The 17478-nt window shown below is 44.7% G+C and overlaps 1 protein-coding gene across 16 annotated transcripts in view; it reads right to left on the bottom strand.

The window, feature by feature from the left end:
- DTNA (dystrobrevin alpha) overlaps positions 1 to 17478 on the bottom strand; it is a 231068-nt gene that overhangs the window by 138121 nt on the left and 75469 nt on the right. Inside the window, exon 1 of one of the 16 annotated variants that reach the window (XM_065668203.1) lies at positions 4512 to 4683. The exons of the other annotated variants lie outside the window; for them this stretch is intronic. The gene's annotated coding sequence lies outside the window, so the exon portion shown is untranslated. Of the gene's footprint in view, positions 1 to 4511; positions 4684 to 17478 lie in introns of those variants that run through there. 16 annotated transcript variants of the gene reach the window in all.

Below are 17478 nucleotides of genomic sequence, written 5' to 3'. Positions count from 1 at the left end.
AAAAGTAAACCCAGACAGACTCCTCAAATTGAATACTACTCAGAAAGAAGTGACATTAACTAAATAGGGCAGCATCAGCAACAATTACAGTAATGTGTAAGTATAACTGTGTCTGTCTCCCATTAGCATGAAACGTAAGTATGAGGAATAGCACTGTGATGAATGTAAAAGCCTTTACAGAGAAACCTGTAAGAAAAAAATTATTACAAAAAGTGGGTAAACGTGCTGGGTTTTACATACTTCAAACAAAGCAAGCCAGGTTTTCCTGTTGGGAGTACGGCACATAGTTATATAGGGAACAAAAGGAAAGACGGTAGAAGACAGAATGACACAGGCAATCTGAAATCGCTCACTACTGCAAACTAACCATCATGCTTCAGTGAACTTGTCATTGTGCAGTACTTGAAACACTCTCCAGTGTCCAGCTGAGGGCACTGCAATAAAATACCTCAATCCCTTCATAGAATCATAGAACAGTTGGGGTTGGAAGAACCTTCAAAGGTCATCTAGTCCAACCTCCCTACAGTGAGCAAGGGCATCTTCAACCAGATGAGGTTGCCTAACCTGATCTGGCCATACAATTAATTACTACACATACCAGTGTCCAAAGAGCCCCAAGTCTGTGAGTTAGGACCTCATTCATAATATCCACACCTTCTCTCACTTAGACTCATTTACGTGTGAGATGTTGTGTGGGAAATGGAAGTGCATCCTGGCTAAAATTAGCTCAGATTGCTGAACGGGCTCCCAGCTTCCTCGGGGAAACAGTTTGTTGCAATCTTCTAACATGAAGCCCAAAACAGGCTTCAGAATTACTGCAGCAACCCTATTCCCAAATCTAAAATGGTTTTATCTGTGTCTCTTCAACTAGTATGTGGTAGGCACACCTGGAAGACCCTTTCCTGTGCCACCTCTTTCCCTGCATCCTTGTCAGTGCACAGAAGGACTGCCAATCCCAGCTACCACCTTGAAAAGAGGGGCAAGAGGATGAGAGAGAGAGTAGGAACTGAGGTACCCAGGAGATGCAGCACGCCTGACCTTGGTCACTGGGGAATCCATCTGGGCTTGCTGGACGGAGTCAAGGCTGTAGCCAGCTGTCTGGTTTGCCTTCCCCAGACATTTACGCAACTGATTTAACTTAAAAACATCCCATATAGAGTTCTGGCATAAGGTGTTCTGGCAGGGAAGTATGTAAAGAGTTAATACATTTGGATTCTGGCTCTGGAAGGCTGTATTAATTTCCTACTTATATTGCAAATGAAAATAAATTCAATCTTCTCCCTGTGCTTTTCCACCAAAAAGAAGTTCCCACTCCATTCAAGCAGATAAGCAGCCTTCCGCTCTGGAGAGGCCAATGCAGGAAAGCAAAGGAATGATGTTGATTAAAAAAGAGGCCCGACAGTCCTTGCCTTCCTGAGGAGACCTGCACAGTTCTTACAACAACCATACTGAAATCGCCTGGAGGTTCAGATAGGAAAAGTGACTCTCAGGTGACAATCAGGATTGGGTTCCTGATCATCTAAAAATACAGCACCAACCCAAACTTCATTCATGCCAAGTGAAACAGTAGTTTAATTTTCACTGAACAAGGACATTTCTTCATTGAATTTTGAAGGATATGGTCAAATAACTTGTAGCAATTTCACTGTTGTTAATTGAAGCTCTACTTTTAATATCAGCTGAAGAGCTTGAAAAGTGTTCTGTTAAAATCAGTTTACCATCTATGCTTTGGCAGTGTTTCTTTCATTTTTACCTAAAATTGTTTTCTCTTTCAATAGCAATATTTGGTATTCATGCCAGACAATCACCATGGCAAGAAGGCATCTGTAACCGTGAACCAAACAGAACTGTTATCAAAATAGCTCTAGGTACAATGTTTGACAATTTCTAAACCACTACATATAGCAATACTCAAGCCCCTGCTTTTCCCTGAGAACAGAGTTGAAAACTAATTGCTGGCTTAAGTTATGGATAAGGTTCAAAACATAACTGACCAATCCCCCTTGCTCCTTCCTCTAAAACTCAGCATTCAAATGGAAGCATGCTCCCTCAGCCTTCAAATTTGGGGCTGAGAAGCATACATGGGACTACTGTCTGTAGTAAAGGTGAAACAGAACAAAAAATATAGAACAGGTTTTTGAAATGACTGCTTATGAAAATGAGCACAGACACCTGGGAAGCCAGATCTCCGGGTGCCATGACATGTTTCACCTACAGCTGTCCTAAAACATACCACGGTAAGCTATTATCTTCTTTAACTGACCATCAATTGTTGGTAAATGAGCTATATCTAATCCTGTCTCACTTAATCTTGCATCCTCAAATCTTCCACTCCAGTTCTACCAAAAGATGTGTGCCAGAATGACCCCGTGGAAAGGATAAGAACTCCACAATATTGCATGTACTACCAAACCCCATGAAACTTCTGCCCTTCTGCCTCTGCTCTGAGAAATCACCGTTCACTTCATGTGTACCCTGCATGTGGAAAGAGAGGCCAGCACCCTGGTACTCACTTCCTCACACCTGAGACACTGGAAGTCCCTGGCTGTGGATGCTCACCTATTCTCTTCCAGATTCAGGCCTTTCAGAAGACAGGGCTGCTTCCAGTCCCTAGGCTAGTGCTGTGGAAGCCAGCAGCTTGACTCGTGCTTCCCTGGTACACAGATGTACTGGGCATAGTAGTGTTGCTGCACACAGAGCATTGCTACATTCTGAAATTTCACCCCATGCTCAGACAAGAAGCCCTAATCTTGCTTTTATTCCAGATGTAAACCAACAAAACACCTAGTATGACAGGAGGGATTTCTGTCTGCTACTTCTCACCTGCAGTGGAAGCTCTAAAGTGCTCCTAAAAGACCCTCTAAATCCCATACTTATCCTGAGCTTTATGGCATCCATTTCACCTTAGCCAGCTCTGAACATCTTAAAAGCAGTGTCGCCCTCATCCCATTGCAGAATTGCACCTCATTCTTCTCCCTAAAGCATTTCTTCATCAGTTCTGGACAGAAGAAAACCTGAGTCACTGGATGTTTATATAAGGGGGAGATGTTCACGATGCACCAGAATCCTGCTGTATTATGACCTGCAAGCAGAAAGGACGGAGCTTATCAGGTGAACAACAGCTACCTATTCTCAGTGCTCATCAAGCACTGCAGTATAAAACTCTATGACTTGATGAGTTAAGTCACTGTGGCCTGGGAGACAGAGGTGACGCTACCCTCTTGGGATTCAAGCACACAGAAGTGACTGATGAATTACACTCTGGACCTCCAAATGATGCACTTGCACAAATACAGATAATCCTGACATTGCCCTTCTCTACAGATATTATTAACACACCTACAGATGAATGCTGGGGAGGATAGCTAGGAATTTGTATTCAAAGCAATCAAGTTCAATACAGCTGCAACTGATTAAAACAGTTTTAATTTAACTAGTACCAAGAGAGTCAGTCAGCATTTGGGAGCAAAAGCAAACAAAGTGTTTGCTTGTCCTGTAAGGCTGAGAGCTGGGACTCCCTCCTGGCATTCTGAGACTCCTGGACAGCCCAGGTCTCCTGAGCATCCCACCTGTGCAGTCAGGGCAGCAGTCACTACAGAAACTGCAGCCCTACTGAGATGCCTATAGATCACAAAGCAGCCACAGGCAACAGCAGTGAGAGGTCCTTCAATGGTGTAAGAAGATGTGTAATATAACAAATATGGACTCCTGCATTTTAACATGAAAGCCTTCTGGGCTGGAAGAAGCAATGCACAAAATGAAGACCAGAGAGAGCAATATATTTATCCCATTATACTGTGGGAGAAGGGACAAATATAAAGGGCACCAAGTTACTTTTACCCCACAGTGTAAGTAATGTCAGCCTACATCTATCCTGACTGTCCTCAGGTAGCATCAGTCCAGCAGACACCTTTGCTTTGCTGACAATGGGTTCTCATTATGACAAACTACAACAAACTTTTCAGAGATGCAATAACCTAAATCAGTTTCAAAAGGACCCGTTTGTGAGCAGGGTCCACATTTACCTTGAATACACTATATTCACCTCATCAGTTAAAAATCAAAGACACTGATATTCAGAATAACCTAAGGATTTCTCTTTTCTACTTTCTCTTTTGAACATTCTGCTCCTGAACTTGACCTACCAGACACCAAAACCATTGTTTGTCTTCAGTTCAATAGAAACAAAGTTGTCTCTTTATGGGAATTAACAGTAAAACATACTGGACCCTCTGCATAAATACTTCAAAATGAAATGTGGCTTTTAAATTAAAACCAATTATTATTTATATCTTAATATCATTTAAAACATTTTATTTTTATAACTGTTCCAGAAAAGGATGAGAGGCAAGCTGGAAAGTCTTCAAGAATACAATAAAAGCAACATCATTCATAACCGGATACATTACTTCTGGTTTAAAGCAGGAAACTGGTTTTAGGAAAACAAAATGCAAAAGGAAATTTATCTTAGAAATCACTTGCATTCAACAGTATTCACAATAAATACTTACAACTAGTAGCCGAGTGTGGAGGGAACTTTCAGTTCTGGCCCATTCTTTATTTGTGCTGGCCTACAATTTTACCAGATAAACAGGGGATCCTGGCCTCAGATTCTCTTGAACCTGGAGGAATGGGGTGGGGAGAGGGAGTAGTGAACCTAGGGCTTGTTTCCAGCCTCCTGATTCTCACCACATAGACACAAAATAAGAGCAAGCTTCAGATAATACCGTAGGCACCTGGGTACCATACCTATGCAGAGTTTAAATGTCTCTCAGATCAACAGAAAGCCCACACAGGTGTGATTTCCAAACAGGAAACTCTGCGTTCTTCTATTTGCCCATATTTCTTGCTTAGTATAGCTGGGAGGAAGGAGAATGACTCAAATGAGAGAAGGGGAATAGTGACTACTCTCTCTGTTGTGTAGTCAGCCCACTCCTGGCACTATGTGGAGCTCAGTATCGCAACCACTGTTTCCCTTGAAAACATCTCAAATCTTTGTTCAGTTCCTGATTTATTCTTCCATGAGGTCAGAGTTTAGGCCTCTATTCTCTGCAGCAGTGATTAAGTTCACACACTTTTGCTAGAGCTAAATCCAATACCAGCAACTTAAATAAATGCTGGTCTTCTTATTTTTTTTAATGACACTGAGTTGAAAGCAAACAAAAAGCAATCAAATGAAAGATAACTGAAATCAGCTTATCTGCTCAGACACTGCAGCAAGCCTTGCTGACAGAGTTCAAAGCTTGCACGCGAAAAATGAGAACATTTCTTATAATACAGTGTGAAAAGCCAAGCTGGCTGGGACTTTTTCTAACACCAATTCACAGAATCATACAACGGTTTGGGTTGCAAGGGACCTTAAAGATCATCTACTTCCACCCCCTGCCACAGGCAGGGACACCTTCCCCTAGACCAGGTTGCCCCAAGCCCTGCTCAACCTGGCCTTGAACACTGCCAGAGATGGGGCAGCCTCAACTTCTATGGGTAACCTGTTCCAGTCTCTCACCACCCTTAAGGAACTTCAGAGTATCTCATCTAAATCTCCCCTCTTTCAGCTTAAAGCCATTCTCCCTTGTCCTGTCACTACACACCCTTGTAAAAAGTCCCTCTTCAGACTTTTTGTAGGCCTCCTTTAGGTACTGGAAGCTGCTCCAAGGTGTCCCCTGAGACTTCTCTTCTCCAAGCTGAACAAGCCCAACTCTCACAGCCTGTCTTCACAGGAGAGATGCTCCAGCCCTCTGGTCATCTTCGTGGCCCTCCTCTGGACTCACAGCAACAGCTCCATGTCCTTTTTATGTTGGGGCCCAAGAGCTGAATGCAGTTCTGCAGGTGGGGTCTCACAGGAGCAGAGTAGAGGAGCAGGATCACCTCCTTCGACCTGCTGGTCACACTCCTTTTGATGCAGCCCAGGATACGGTTGGCTTTCTGGGCTGCGAGCGCACACTGAAGCCGGCTCATGTTCATTTTCTCATCGACCAGCACCCCCAAGTCCTTCTCTGCAGGGCTGCTCTGAATCTCTTCTCTGCCCAGTCTGTAGCCGTGCCTGGGATTGCTCTGACCCAGGTGTAGGTCCTGGTTGAACTTCATAAGGTTGGCATCGGCCCACCTCACAAGCGTGTCAAAGTCCCTCTGGATGGCATCCCTTCCCTCCAGCGTATCAACCGGACCACGCAGCTTGGTGTCATCGGCAAACTTGCTGAGGGCGCACTCAATCCCACTGTCCATGTCAGCGACAAAGATGTTGAACAAGACCGGTCCCAATACCGATCCCTGAGGGACATCACCTGTCTGGCTCAAAGCACATGTGCCTCGCCTAAGAATCACAACTGTATTAATGATCATTAATTGATGCTCATATGAACCTCTTAGCAGCCCCTGGAGCTGGTCAGAAACCCCAGCTGGAGTGAGTTCAGGTTTTAATGCAGGTTTTCTTAGAAGCTGCAGTTCATATGCTCCTTGTGTCTTGTAACAACACCTGCAGCATTAGCTCAGAGCAGCCTGAGTACTTCACATTTCTCACTCCATGCAAACATGCAAAAGGACAGCTAACTTATCCCACATAACACACAGACCACATCTCCCTGCAGCGTACCTGCACAGTGTCAAATACCTTTCCTTCTTAATCAAAGGTGTCACTCCCTCCACCAGGACCAACATCAGGATTATCTGTGAGGGAAACTGATTGATCACTTGATTCTCACCCACCACTCCCTGTGATACGCCAGATGTCCTGCACACTCAGCCCTTAATATTTCATCAGTTAGCCTCTCTCTAAACTGCCACGTAAATAAGGAGATAAGAAAATAGCAACCAGTATTGCAACATGCCTTGGATTTCACTGCTCTTTGTGAAAACATAAATGACTGCAGATAAAAGCTGAGCCGGAGATGAGGGTACCTTCTTTCTCTTCCTAACTCAGACAGTATAAAAGCTTTTAAACACTTCTTCCTTGGATATGAAAAGGAAAAAGCAGCTGCTAACACAGGCTGTTATTCGGCAGGCTGTTAATAGAAATCAGGCAGAAAGGTATAGCTCTCCCTCCCTCTCACACACCACTGTTAGTACACCACCTAATAATTGAGCAATAAATCAAGTGAGCCAAAAGACCAAACATTCCACCAACTCCCTAAAGCAACTGCACCAGCTTTTCTCCTTCCAGTCAATAGCACTTAACCCTCACCCAAGTGACATGAAAGGCATCATCTTCTGAGGAAGGCAAGGATTCCCCAAGGAATTCACCCAGGTATGCACTCCGACCACTAGTTACAGACACAATGTGTGTGTTGGGGGGAACCCTCTTTCTTGCTTATTTTGACAGCTTGAAAAATTTGTTTACTAGAACAATAACTAGAGCTCTGACATTGCTGTATAGTGCCTCTAAATAATACAGGATTTTGTAGACATTGTTATGTAGGACCTCTAAACAGTACAGGACTTGGTGGTAATTTCCACTGTCTTATTGCAATTTCCAATGCACTCACCTCGAGAACGAAATGGAAAGGCATGAATCGACAGCCTGTTTCACTGATTACAGCCCTTCAGATTAAACTTCTAAGCTGAGCAACTGCAAAAGCCCTTGGGGAAAATGGCTGCTTACTGTCAATAGTTTCATCTTGTTCTTCGTGGTTGCTGTGTTTTTCAGTAGCCACACAACACCTCTATATATCAAATATACAGCAAATCACACTTGGCAACGTTTCTACAAACCAGGCTTCCCCTTACCCCAGCCCCCACCCCATTGCAAAGAACACTGTTCAGAGACCTGTTATACTCTTCTTCTTTCCACAGAGTGAAAGCAAAACTATGATTCTTCTGCAAAAGCTAAAAGGCACTTGGCTGTCAGACCTACTGAGCCAGCACACACACAGAGGCAGGGGGACCCGGCTCTTTATTCACAGCAGTGTGAACATAGTGGTGATTTTGGTGCTGGATGTTTCTGGACCAGCACAACTGAGCCAACTGGTTGCTAACTTCCAAAGTGAGCATTTTCTCAAGATAAAGTAAGTCAGATTAGAAATGTCTATGCTTAGTAGTACAGATACTAGTTTTTTGGGGGAAACCCCTTATAAATGTAGGATGTGGAGAGAGAAACAAACCACCAATACACCGTATAACTGTGTACCATCAGGACAGCAGTGCTGAGACACACTGATTCATGTGTGATGCTGAAGACTGGGAATCTTACAGTAAAAAAACATCTTTAAGTGAATCCTTAAGAGGGATCATTCCTTTGCTGGTTTTAAGACCCGGACAAGCTGAAGAGAAGCCTGCCACTTGGTGTGGTTTTGTTCCCAGAATCCATCTGATACTCATGTGTATATACACAGTGCTCAAACCACTCCCTCCACCCCCGAGCTCAAGCTAGGATGTCATGACCGTTAAGCAGCCTGTGACTGACAGCAGTACAAACCTGACCTGCAGCGGAGACACTCACACAAGCACATTCATGTCAAACCCCCCTCAGCACACAACACGCAGCTTATGTTGGCTTGGCACCATGCACAGGAGGTAACCCCGTCAGTGCTTTCTGAGCGGCTCTGAGCCTGCAGAGCAGGATCAGTGTTTTGTCAGCTCCTCCCCTCGTGTTATGGGTTGGGTGCCCCAGGGCTGACTCTGGGAGCTGGAACCCTGATGTGCTGTACTGTCAAACAGCAACTGAGGAGAAGGTGGCCAACACCTGCTGAAGGATGCCATCGACGCCACTTGCTTTATCACACTACAGCAGGGGCCTTTTGCTTTTTACTCTTGATTCAGTATGTGTTTCTGAGCGACAGAACTGCTACTTTTTTCCTGATCATTTGAAATGGCAGAGGATAGGTCTCTGTGAGGGAGTGTACCGGGTTTGTGTGGTAAGGTTTTGGTAGCAGGGGGGCTACAGGGGTGGCTTTTGTGAGAAGCTGCTACCAGCTTCCCCTATGTCCACCACGGCTGGTGCCAGCTGGCTTCAAGATGGACCCACTGCTGGCCAAGGCTGAGCTCATCCGCAACAGTGGTAGTGCCAATGGGATGACATGTTTAAGGGGAATAAAACCTGTGCAACTTCAGTCACAGAGAGAAGTGAGAGGATGTGAGAGACACAGGCCTGCAGGCACCAAGGTCAGTGAAGAAGGAGGGAGGAGGTGCTCCAGCTGCTGGAGCAGAGGTTCCCCTGCAAGAAGGAGCAGCAGAGACAACGTGTTATGAACTGACCACAACCCCCATTCCCATACACTGCTCGGCAGAGAATCTGGGAGTAAAGCTGAGCCCAGGAAGAACGGAGGGATGGGGGAAAGGTGTTTTAAGAATGGGTTTAGTTCTCATTATCCTACTCTGATGTGATTGGTAATAATTTAATCTCCCCAAGACAAGTCAGTTTTGACCAAGGTGAGTGATCTGGTGAGTGATCTCTCCCTGTCCTTATCTCTGCGCACATGGCTTTCATTGCATTTTCTCTCCCCATCCAACTGAGCAGGGAAGTGATAGAGAAGCTCTGGTGGGCACCTGAAATGCAGCCAGGGTCAACCCACCCCATGGAGATGCTCCCTCCCGTCTCAATGTTTGCACAGCTGCAGCCTGCTCTGGTGCCATCTGCCTACAGCCTGACCAGCATTATGGGAACAAATACAACCACAGTGCATTTTAAGGTCTGACTTTGCTCAGCCAGGCCTAGGTGGTCCTGGGTGCAGCGTGAGTACGAGGTACATATCGAACTCCACCAGTTTCTTTGTATTTTGCTGGAGAGAGAAAATGGAGAGCAAAAATGCCACTTACAACAGACCAGCAAGCTTGGCTCAGGGCACAAAGCCTGCAGACATCCATACCACCATCTGATCATGCCCTAATGCTATTCAGTGTGGACATCTCACCCCTGGCTCAGGAGATCATCAAGCCACAGATGACTCTGTGCTGGGAAAATATTTTGGATGCCCATCAGTGTATTTTCCTTACATCTGGTACCGTGATGGATGGATACATGTGCGACACCCCAGGGCTGCTTGCAAGCTCTGACATCCACAAAGGGCACAGCTGCACGTTACTGCTCCTCTGGCAGCAGATCTGGTGTCGGAGCTCCCCAGCAGCCAAACAGATGCAGCAGCTGACAGAGCTGTGAGGATGGTGACTCAGCACAAGGAGGAGGGCTGAGGAGTGTCAGGGGGAGAAGGGACCTGCCACTGATGGCGCAGGAAGATGGACCCACAGCCTCCAGAGCTGTGCTGCCAGCTCAGGGCAGCTTTTCCCCCTGCTTATCAAATGGAGAATAGGACACCTGGCTCGGGACGCTGCCTCGGCTGTAGGTGACCACCACACAACCCAGGCAGATGTTTCAGGCTGACAAATATCCCCACGGACTAGAAAATCAAATCCTTCTTTCCCACCCGGCAACTGACTTCCTGTTTTATTTGTTTTAAAGAAAAAAGGGATTATTGTTCTTCTGCTGAATAAGATACCTGTTACTGAAGCAGTGACTTGTTTATTTAAGTGGAAAGGGCTCGGGATAAGCTTACTAGGTTTTATCACATTTCAATGTACATCTCTTTGAGAGTGGAACCAATGCTTTTACATATCCCTGCCTGTTTTCCAGGGAGGCTGTCTCTATTGTGGCTGCTAGGAGGTCCATCAGCTAAGGTATGAAATCAGGATTATTTTTAGGAAAATGCAGGCTGGAGACAGCATACGGTCAGAGATGCAAAACTCTTTCTTGGCAATGGATTTGTCCCCTCAGGGCTTAAAGGATATGGCTGCAACAAGACCTTTTATGCATATAACTAGGAAAAAATCTTGCTCAAACTACAGCATTATTTTCCATGGCATTCTCCTCTTCTCCTCCTGTGGTCCAGTTTGATACTCTCTGTTCAGCGAGCAGCTAATACATGGCTCCTTGATTTCAGAAGCACTCAGGCAATATTAACTTTCAAAAGCAATCTGCATATCTTAGGCAGTAGCTGGTGGACACCCTAGCAGGTCTGCTTCGGATAGTCCCAAATTAGCTTTCTCACAAGGAATAATTTCTCCTCTGTCCTTTGATAGAGAAATCTTCGTTACCTGTTATTATGAGCTGCACACTGAGAAGGTCTCTGCTGTGTGATCCCACTCACACAAACAGGAAAAAACTAGCATAAGCTCCTAAATCCATTAGCTAAAATCATACATTGCAAGTAAAACCTCGCAGACCCCTGGAAAGTCATCCAGAAGAAGCCAAGCCTGTAAGAATCAAGCTTTCGCTATACAGGGGATTAACATTTAACTTGAAAATAATGCACCGAAACCCATCCTCTGCTTTTAGTGTAAAGCTGTGTTAATTATAAAATGTGTGGCTTGTGAACTAATTTCAGGCTTTAAAAGACTCAATTTTCTCACTGTCAGAAAAAATACCTATTTCTATTGCACAGAAAAGTGAGCTTTCAGACGTATCTCAGGGGGCTGATCTGCACCAAATTTCTGTGATAAGCTTGGTCAGGGCAAACACTTTAGACAAGGCCCACCCAACCAGCTCCTAAGCCCTCCCAAATGTGAACCTGTACTGTCCACCACAGCTTGGAGACCATTCAGATTTCCACTCCTAGCAATGCCACTGGTTAAAGCAACAAAACCCTGCTTTTTTCAGGCACAAATGCTCCTTTCAAAGCTAAACTTGACTATCCGATCTAGACAACACACAACAGGCCAGGCAACTTCAAGCACCCCTCTTTGCATTTGAGACGGCGCATCAATTCAGATGTCCTGAAGAGTAACAGACTCAGCTTTCATGAGGAAAAGATATATTACAATGAGGGTGGCAAAATACTGGGCTCAGGTTGCAGAGAGAGCTGGTGGATGCCCATTCTTGGAGACATTAAAGGCCAGGCCGGATGTGGTTCTGAACAACCTGATCTAGTTTTAGATGGGCTATATGACCTTTGAAGGTACCTTCCAATACAAACTATTCTATGATTTTATGATTCCTCATTACAAAGAGCCTACAGCTTTGAAAATCGGTCCCACAGCAAGTTATTTTCACATTGAAAATCCCATTTTCAGTCTTTTCCTGTTTGTCAGTTCTACCCAGTGATTCAAGTGCTAGCAACACAGTGAGAAACGAATCCCTGAAGAAAAGGCAGCCCAAAAAGCAACTTGCAGCATTGAACTGCAAAAAAAAAAAAAAAAAAAAAACAACCCCAAGATGGAAAAAAATGCAAAGTCCAACTTGTTAGCTGTTTCTTTCAAATACATTTATCTGCAGTAGCTGAAGTTTTGTTGGCCATAAACTCTACATAAAGGCAGAGTAATACAGTGCTACACGCTAGCCAAATCCCACTGAAGCTTAAAGCTCTTCCAAGTGTCAGAAGGAGCTGAAGTCAGTAGTTCATTGGAGGCTTTTTAAGTAGGTAAGTTAGAAAGTGGGCAAAGAATACAATTTTTATCCTTGACTATGCAAAATCAAGAGTAACTTTTACTTCTACATGAAGAAGCAGAAGTGGAACTTCAGCGATGTGTAATATTCACCTGACTTCAACAAATCTAAAGAACTGCACTTTAAGAAGGATCCGGGGGAAACATCTCGGTATAAATTATAGTGTTCTCCTTTCTGGCAACACCTGAAAATAGATCTCTGAGGGGGAGTGAAAACTGGGGTGTCTCATGAAGATGTTGCCTCCAGACTTTTGTTAGCTATATCTTTCATTCTGGTCTTAACCTCCAGAGTCCTAGGTTTAATCTAACGGCATTTTCCCATCCCATATCTAAAATTAAAACTGCTGTTACCTAACCATATGTAAGGGGTTTGTGCACTGCATGGCAGTTTTAAGGAAATCCTGTCATGCATCCACTATATGGCCATTTTTATCTCAAAAACTTTCCATGAAATGTCGTTTAGGACACCAGGAATTGCTACATTCATTTAGTTTAGTAGGGATAGCAAGAAGAAGAATACCAGCATCAGCACTTCACTACCACTGGTTCCCAGGATCAAAGCAGTAGCAAGTGTGGGGTGAGTCCTGTGTCTGGTTTGTTCTCCTTCTTTTGCAAGCTGGGCCCTGGCACACACGCAGAGGGCATGTGAAGACTAGTACACATATGTGTGCAGTGGGAACATAAAGTGCCCAGGTAATCCCCCACGACTGGGGAACACCTCAGTGTGACAGGTCACCCAATACAGAGTAGCCCAAACTTAGGGCCAAGAAAAAGATTGGCCAGCTTGAATGGGGCTTCCAGCAATCTGATCTAGGGGAAGGTGCCCCTGTCCACTGCACGGGGGATGGAACTAGATGATCTTTAATGTCTCTTCCAACCCAAACCATTCTTTGAGTCTATGATTCTATATTCAGGCACTGACAGTGCCTCTACTCCACCTGCTATGCCAAGCCTCTTATCATTTCTCCGTATCAAATATATAGATGGGTCTCCATCAGTATTTTAGATGGTAACTTTTCCCCACCTGCAAGAAGACACACAACAGCATACAGCAAGCACTAAATCAAGAGGTCTCCTTGCTTTTGGCCCTTGTGGTGCTTGATTTGCAGAGGTACGCTCACTTGTGCTTGCTTTGAGAAATGGGAGGTTTATGATGGAACAGCACAAGGGGTCACTGAGAAGCCACTTTACTGTTAACTTCTGATTTTGTGAGGGTTACCTTTGATTCCTACGGTTCTTGTGCACAGGGAGCCTCTCACTTATCTGGAAAGCCATGTCCTCCTCCCTGCCTGTTCCTTTGCTTTGCCCTTTGGCAGGTGAAACACCCTAAAATAATCTGTCGGACGGAAACACAATTGCTTTTACAAGCACAATACTTCATTATACATTTGTTTTGAAAACAGTTTCCAGAGCCTACAGTATGTCAGCAAAAGCCAAAGAGAGTGTTGATGTTGTTACAAGGTCAGCTCTTCAGAGACAGTAGGCAGCAGTGTTGGCATGCTGTCAAATTATCACCATGGCAAAGATGGCAGCTCACAGGCAGTGATTCAGCTGCTTTGACAATACCAAGGCTCCAGCTAAATGTGAAGATAAGTTGCTCATACTCCCTCGCACACGCACACTCTCTACCTTGGGAGTTTCTTAATGTCTTTGTTTTATTATTATTTTAAATGAAGTCACAGAGTTTAAGAAGAAATAGAAGCAATGTGCTTAAGGCTGACAGACCACCGTGAAAGTTCCTTCTATACACATCCGTTGTATGCATATACACACGTATCTATACAGACACACACCTCCTACAGACAGTATATTACTATAAACAAGCTTCTCCTTAAGTAGTTGAAACAGTGAAACCTGATTCTCAGAAGACTTCCTTCCTTTGTGTATCACTTTCAGCTTCCTCTCTCCTTAATGCGATGACTCTTGCTTGCCCTTTTGGCTGTGGGAAGACAGGCTGCCCCCGCATCCCCAGGCAAGAGCCTGTATGCACAGGGGCCTGTCAGAGCCTATGCATGTGTAGACAGTTCAGCTCCCACAGCCAGCAATGTGTAACTGCTCAGTCCTGCTCCCCGTCTGCTCTCTGGGGCATGTCTTTAGGTTACTCCCCTATTCTCAGTTGCCAGTGTTTTAATGGCAATAATAGCAGCTTAATAATTCTGGAAATTTCTTTTATACTTACCTTGTCCTCTTGCTTGTATACCACGAACATTTGCAACTGTAAAGTTAACAATGCCAGTATACCTCAAATATGTCCTTGTGCTCCACCCAGCATCAGAAAACTTACTGATGGACGGAGATGCTTAGAGGCTATTATAAATTGCAAGTTCTCTGCAATAACTAGCATGCTTTTGGGAGTTGCTCTGTAAAGATGTATGAATTTCACTTGATTTTTTATTAGGATGTTTTGTTATAAAGTCACTGCTTTTGTTTAATTTTGCAGGTCTGGGAAGACAACTTAAAATAGGAATGAATAAAATAGCTTGAGATAAACTACCTCCAGTAAACACCGCGGGGTTGTTAGGAGACAATGCCAACAGTATCTGCTCTGAAAAGCCCTTTTCCAGGCTGGAGCAAGCTATAAACTTTGTTTTGCTATACAAGGTGCTTTGTTCTTAGTTTTCATATTAAAAACAAATGCTTTTGTATCTGGGTGTGCCCTGCAGCCATGTCCTCACTCCATGTTAGGGCAAGAGCAGAGTATGCATCAGCTGCCTCCTCTCTCTGCCCTGGCCTGTACCCAGTAGCTTGTAGTTCTTCCATGGAAAAGGAAACCCAGTGCAGGGAGCTCCAGTGCACCAAGCCCCAGCTGGGAGCAGGTGGGGAGGACTCGACTCTTGACTTACCACACACGATGTGCTCCTACATGGAAAATAGTTCAGCATTTCTGTGTGAGTAGGTTTTTCCCCAGGAAAGGCAGAGGGCCAGTCCCAGGACAGCACTGCAACTAGCAGGGTGATGGGCAGGCCCACAGGGCACAATGGAGGCCGTGCTGCCTCCTTGCCCATAAGGCAAAGAAGGATTACTCTCTTTGAAGCAGAATCATGACCTGACTGATCAGAACTCAGGGAAATAGAGTTCTCCCCTCCCTCTCCCCACTGTGGCCCTTAGACTCTGCAGTGGGTACACAGCATGAAGCAGGATGCAGACACCTGGCTGCTTATAAAACAGCAGCACTAACAGGGCTTTCCTAGCAGTCACTAATTCCAGGAAGTCTCCTCATTTTCCTAAGAAAAGCTGTTAAGAAGGGAACATCAAAAAATACTCAAAGTCTTTTGAAATATAAGGATTTATTTCTGGAAGTACTGGGCTCTTTGAATGCTTCAGAGCTCTCGGGAACAAATCCCTGCCTAATGATGATAAGCATCTCCATGTGCTTATCCAACTGATAGGATACAAAAAGCTGAAATTTGGCACAAAGTTCTCCTGCACCAACAGTTTTTTTTGTGTGGCTCACTGCAAGTCTCCATCCCTCACAATCGGAGACCATGCAGCCATGCACTCATTGTCTTACTGTTTCAGTGTGGTTTTGGTGCTCGTGAACAGAACAGGCTGCAGACAAGCACACTGAGGGCTGTGCCAGTCTGCCTACCTTCTCTCCTTCCTCCTTGGGATGCCTTTCCAGACAGACCTGGACCTCTTCAGATTAGCGAGTGTGGGTTTCAGGAAGGTCTTGGTTTGCTCAGGCAGAAGCACAGGAGGAGAGGCAGAAAGCCAAGTCCGCTTTCACACTTGGCTGCTTTTCCAAGGGAGAGATTATAACTTTTTTTTTCTTTCAGAAAGATACTTCTCAAGGGAATATTAGTGGAAAATGAAAGACAGAAGCTGTGTTCCCATGCCTGTGGTCAGGTATGATTACAGAGAAGAAAGATAAACGTACTTTCATTGAGTACATGGGCCATTGTCAGAGCTGCATTCACGCATTAGGAGACTACATAAAAGGCAGGAGAGAAAAGAAGCCAGGCAGTGTTCTCAAAATGAGAATGTACATATGGATGCAGGAGTCTAATTTTAATCATCCACATATGAAACGTTTGGCCCAAGTCCCAGTCTCTTCTGAGCAGGAGCAGTCGTTTAGGATTCCCTTTCCTGGCAGGTGTGCAGGCTGTTCCCTCTCCTCTGCAGCAGGGTCCAAATAAACACACTCTGTTCTTCTCAAGGGGAAAGGAGATGCACAAAGGAGAAGCTCGAAGTGCAGCAGAGTCGATTCCCCTCCGGCAGTGAAAACAGACATCAATCAATGCTCCCGGCAAATGGATTTCCCTCCCACTGCCATCACTGCTCCTCAAGCAGGTGGCCAGGTCTGGAGGAAGCTTTATTTCCCGTCACCCACACGCACGCCACTCAGCACAGGGATGCCAGTAATTTTCTTTCATGAGGGTGGGAATCAATTACTAACTCCTTAAGCTAGCGAAGAGTCTCTCAGAGGCATGACTTCTTCCTTGCCAGTGTTGCCATATGCTGCCTTTTACTTCAGCAAACTGCAAATGCACAAAAAAACGACTTTCCCTTTTTTCTTTTAACCTGATACCTGTTTATCCCTGTTCAACACAAGCTGTTTACAAGCAACATTAGGCCTCTGTTAAAATATTTACAAGACTTAGGTCTTACAATGAAAATACCCCATGCCCTAATGAGGGGGAAAGATACTACAAATATCTAGAAATTACACTGCCCAGATGCAGAGCTTCTCTTCTCCTTATGATTAGGCATCACCCTGAAGATCGGCAGAGATGTGTTTGCTATCAATTGACAATCACTGATTTCCTGTTTTATTTTTAATACATCCTTTGCAAATTGTCTTACTCCTTCAGCAAGATGAGCGCTCTCATCTCCATGTTTTCTGCTCTTTCACAGGAAAGAAAAGCAAGGAAAATAAGAGCAGTCTTGCAAGGAGGCTAAGATGCATCAGAGATGTTTGTTGACCCAAGAAAGAGTGCTGGGCAAGAGGTTTGAGCATTGACCAGCAACATCTTGCAACCCCATTCATTACACAACAGCTGGAAAATAAAGTATCATGAATATTTCATTGGCTTTCAGGAACCTAAAGCATGAGAAATGGCACTGAAGTTCAGAGACCAGGAAGGAGGAGAGATGGGAAATATGAGAGAG

This window comes from Lathamus discolor, chromosome 2, assembly GCF_037157495.1.
Source record: "Lathamus discolor isolate bLatDis1 chromosome 2, bLatDis1.hap1, whole genome shotgun sequence".
Classification (NCBI taxonomy): domain Eukaryota; kingdom Metazoa; phylum Chordata; class Aves; order Psittaciformes; family Psittacidae; genus Lathamus; species Lathamus discolor.
The sequence above is the reverse complement of the archived record's forward strand: the minus strand, read 5'-3'. Positions and strand labels throughout refer to the sequence as shown.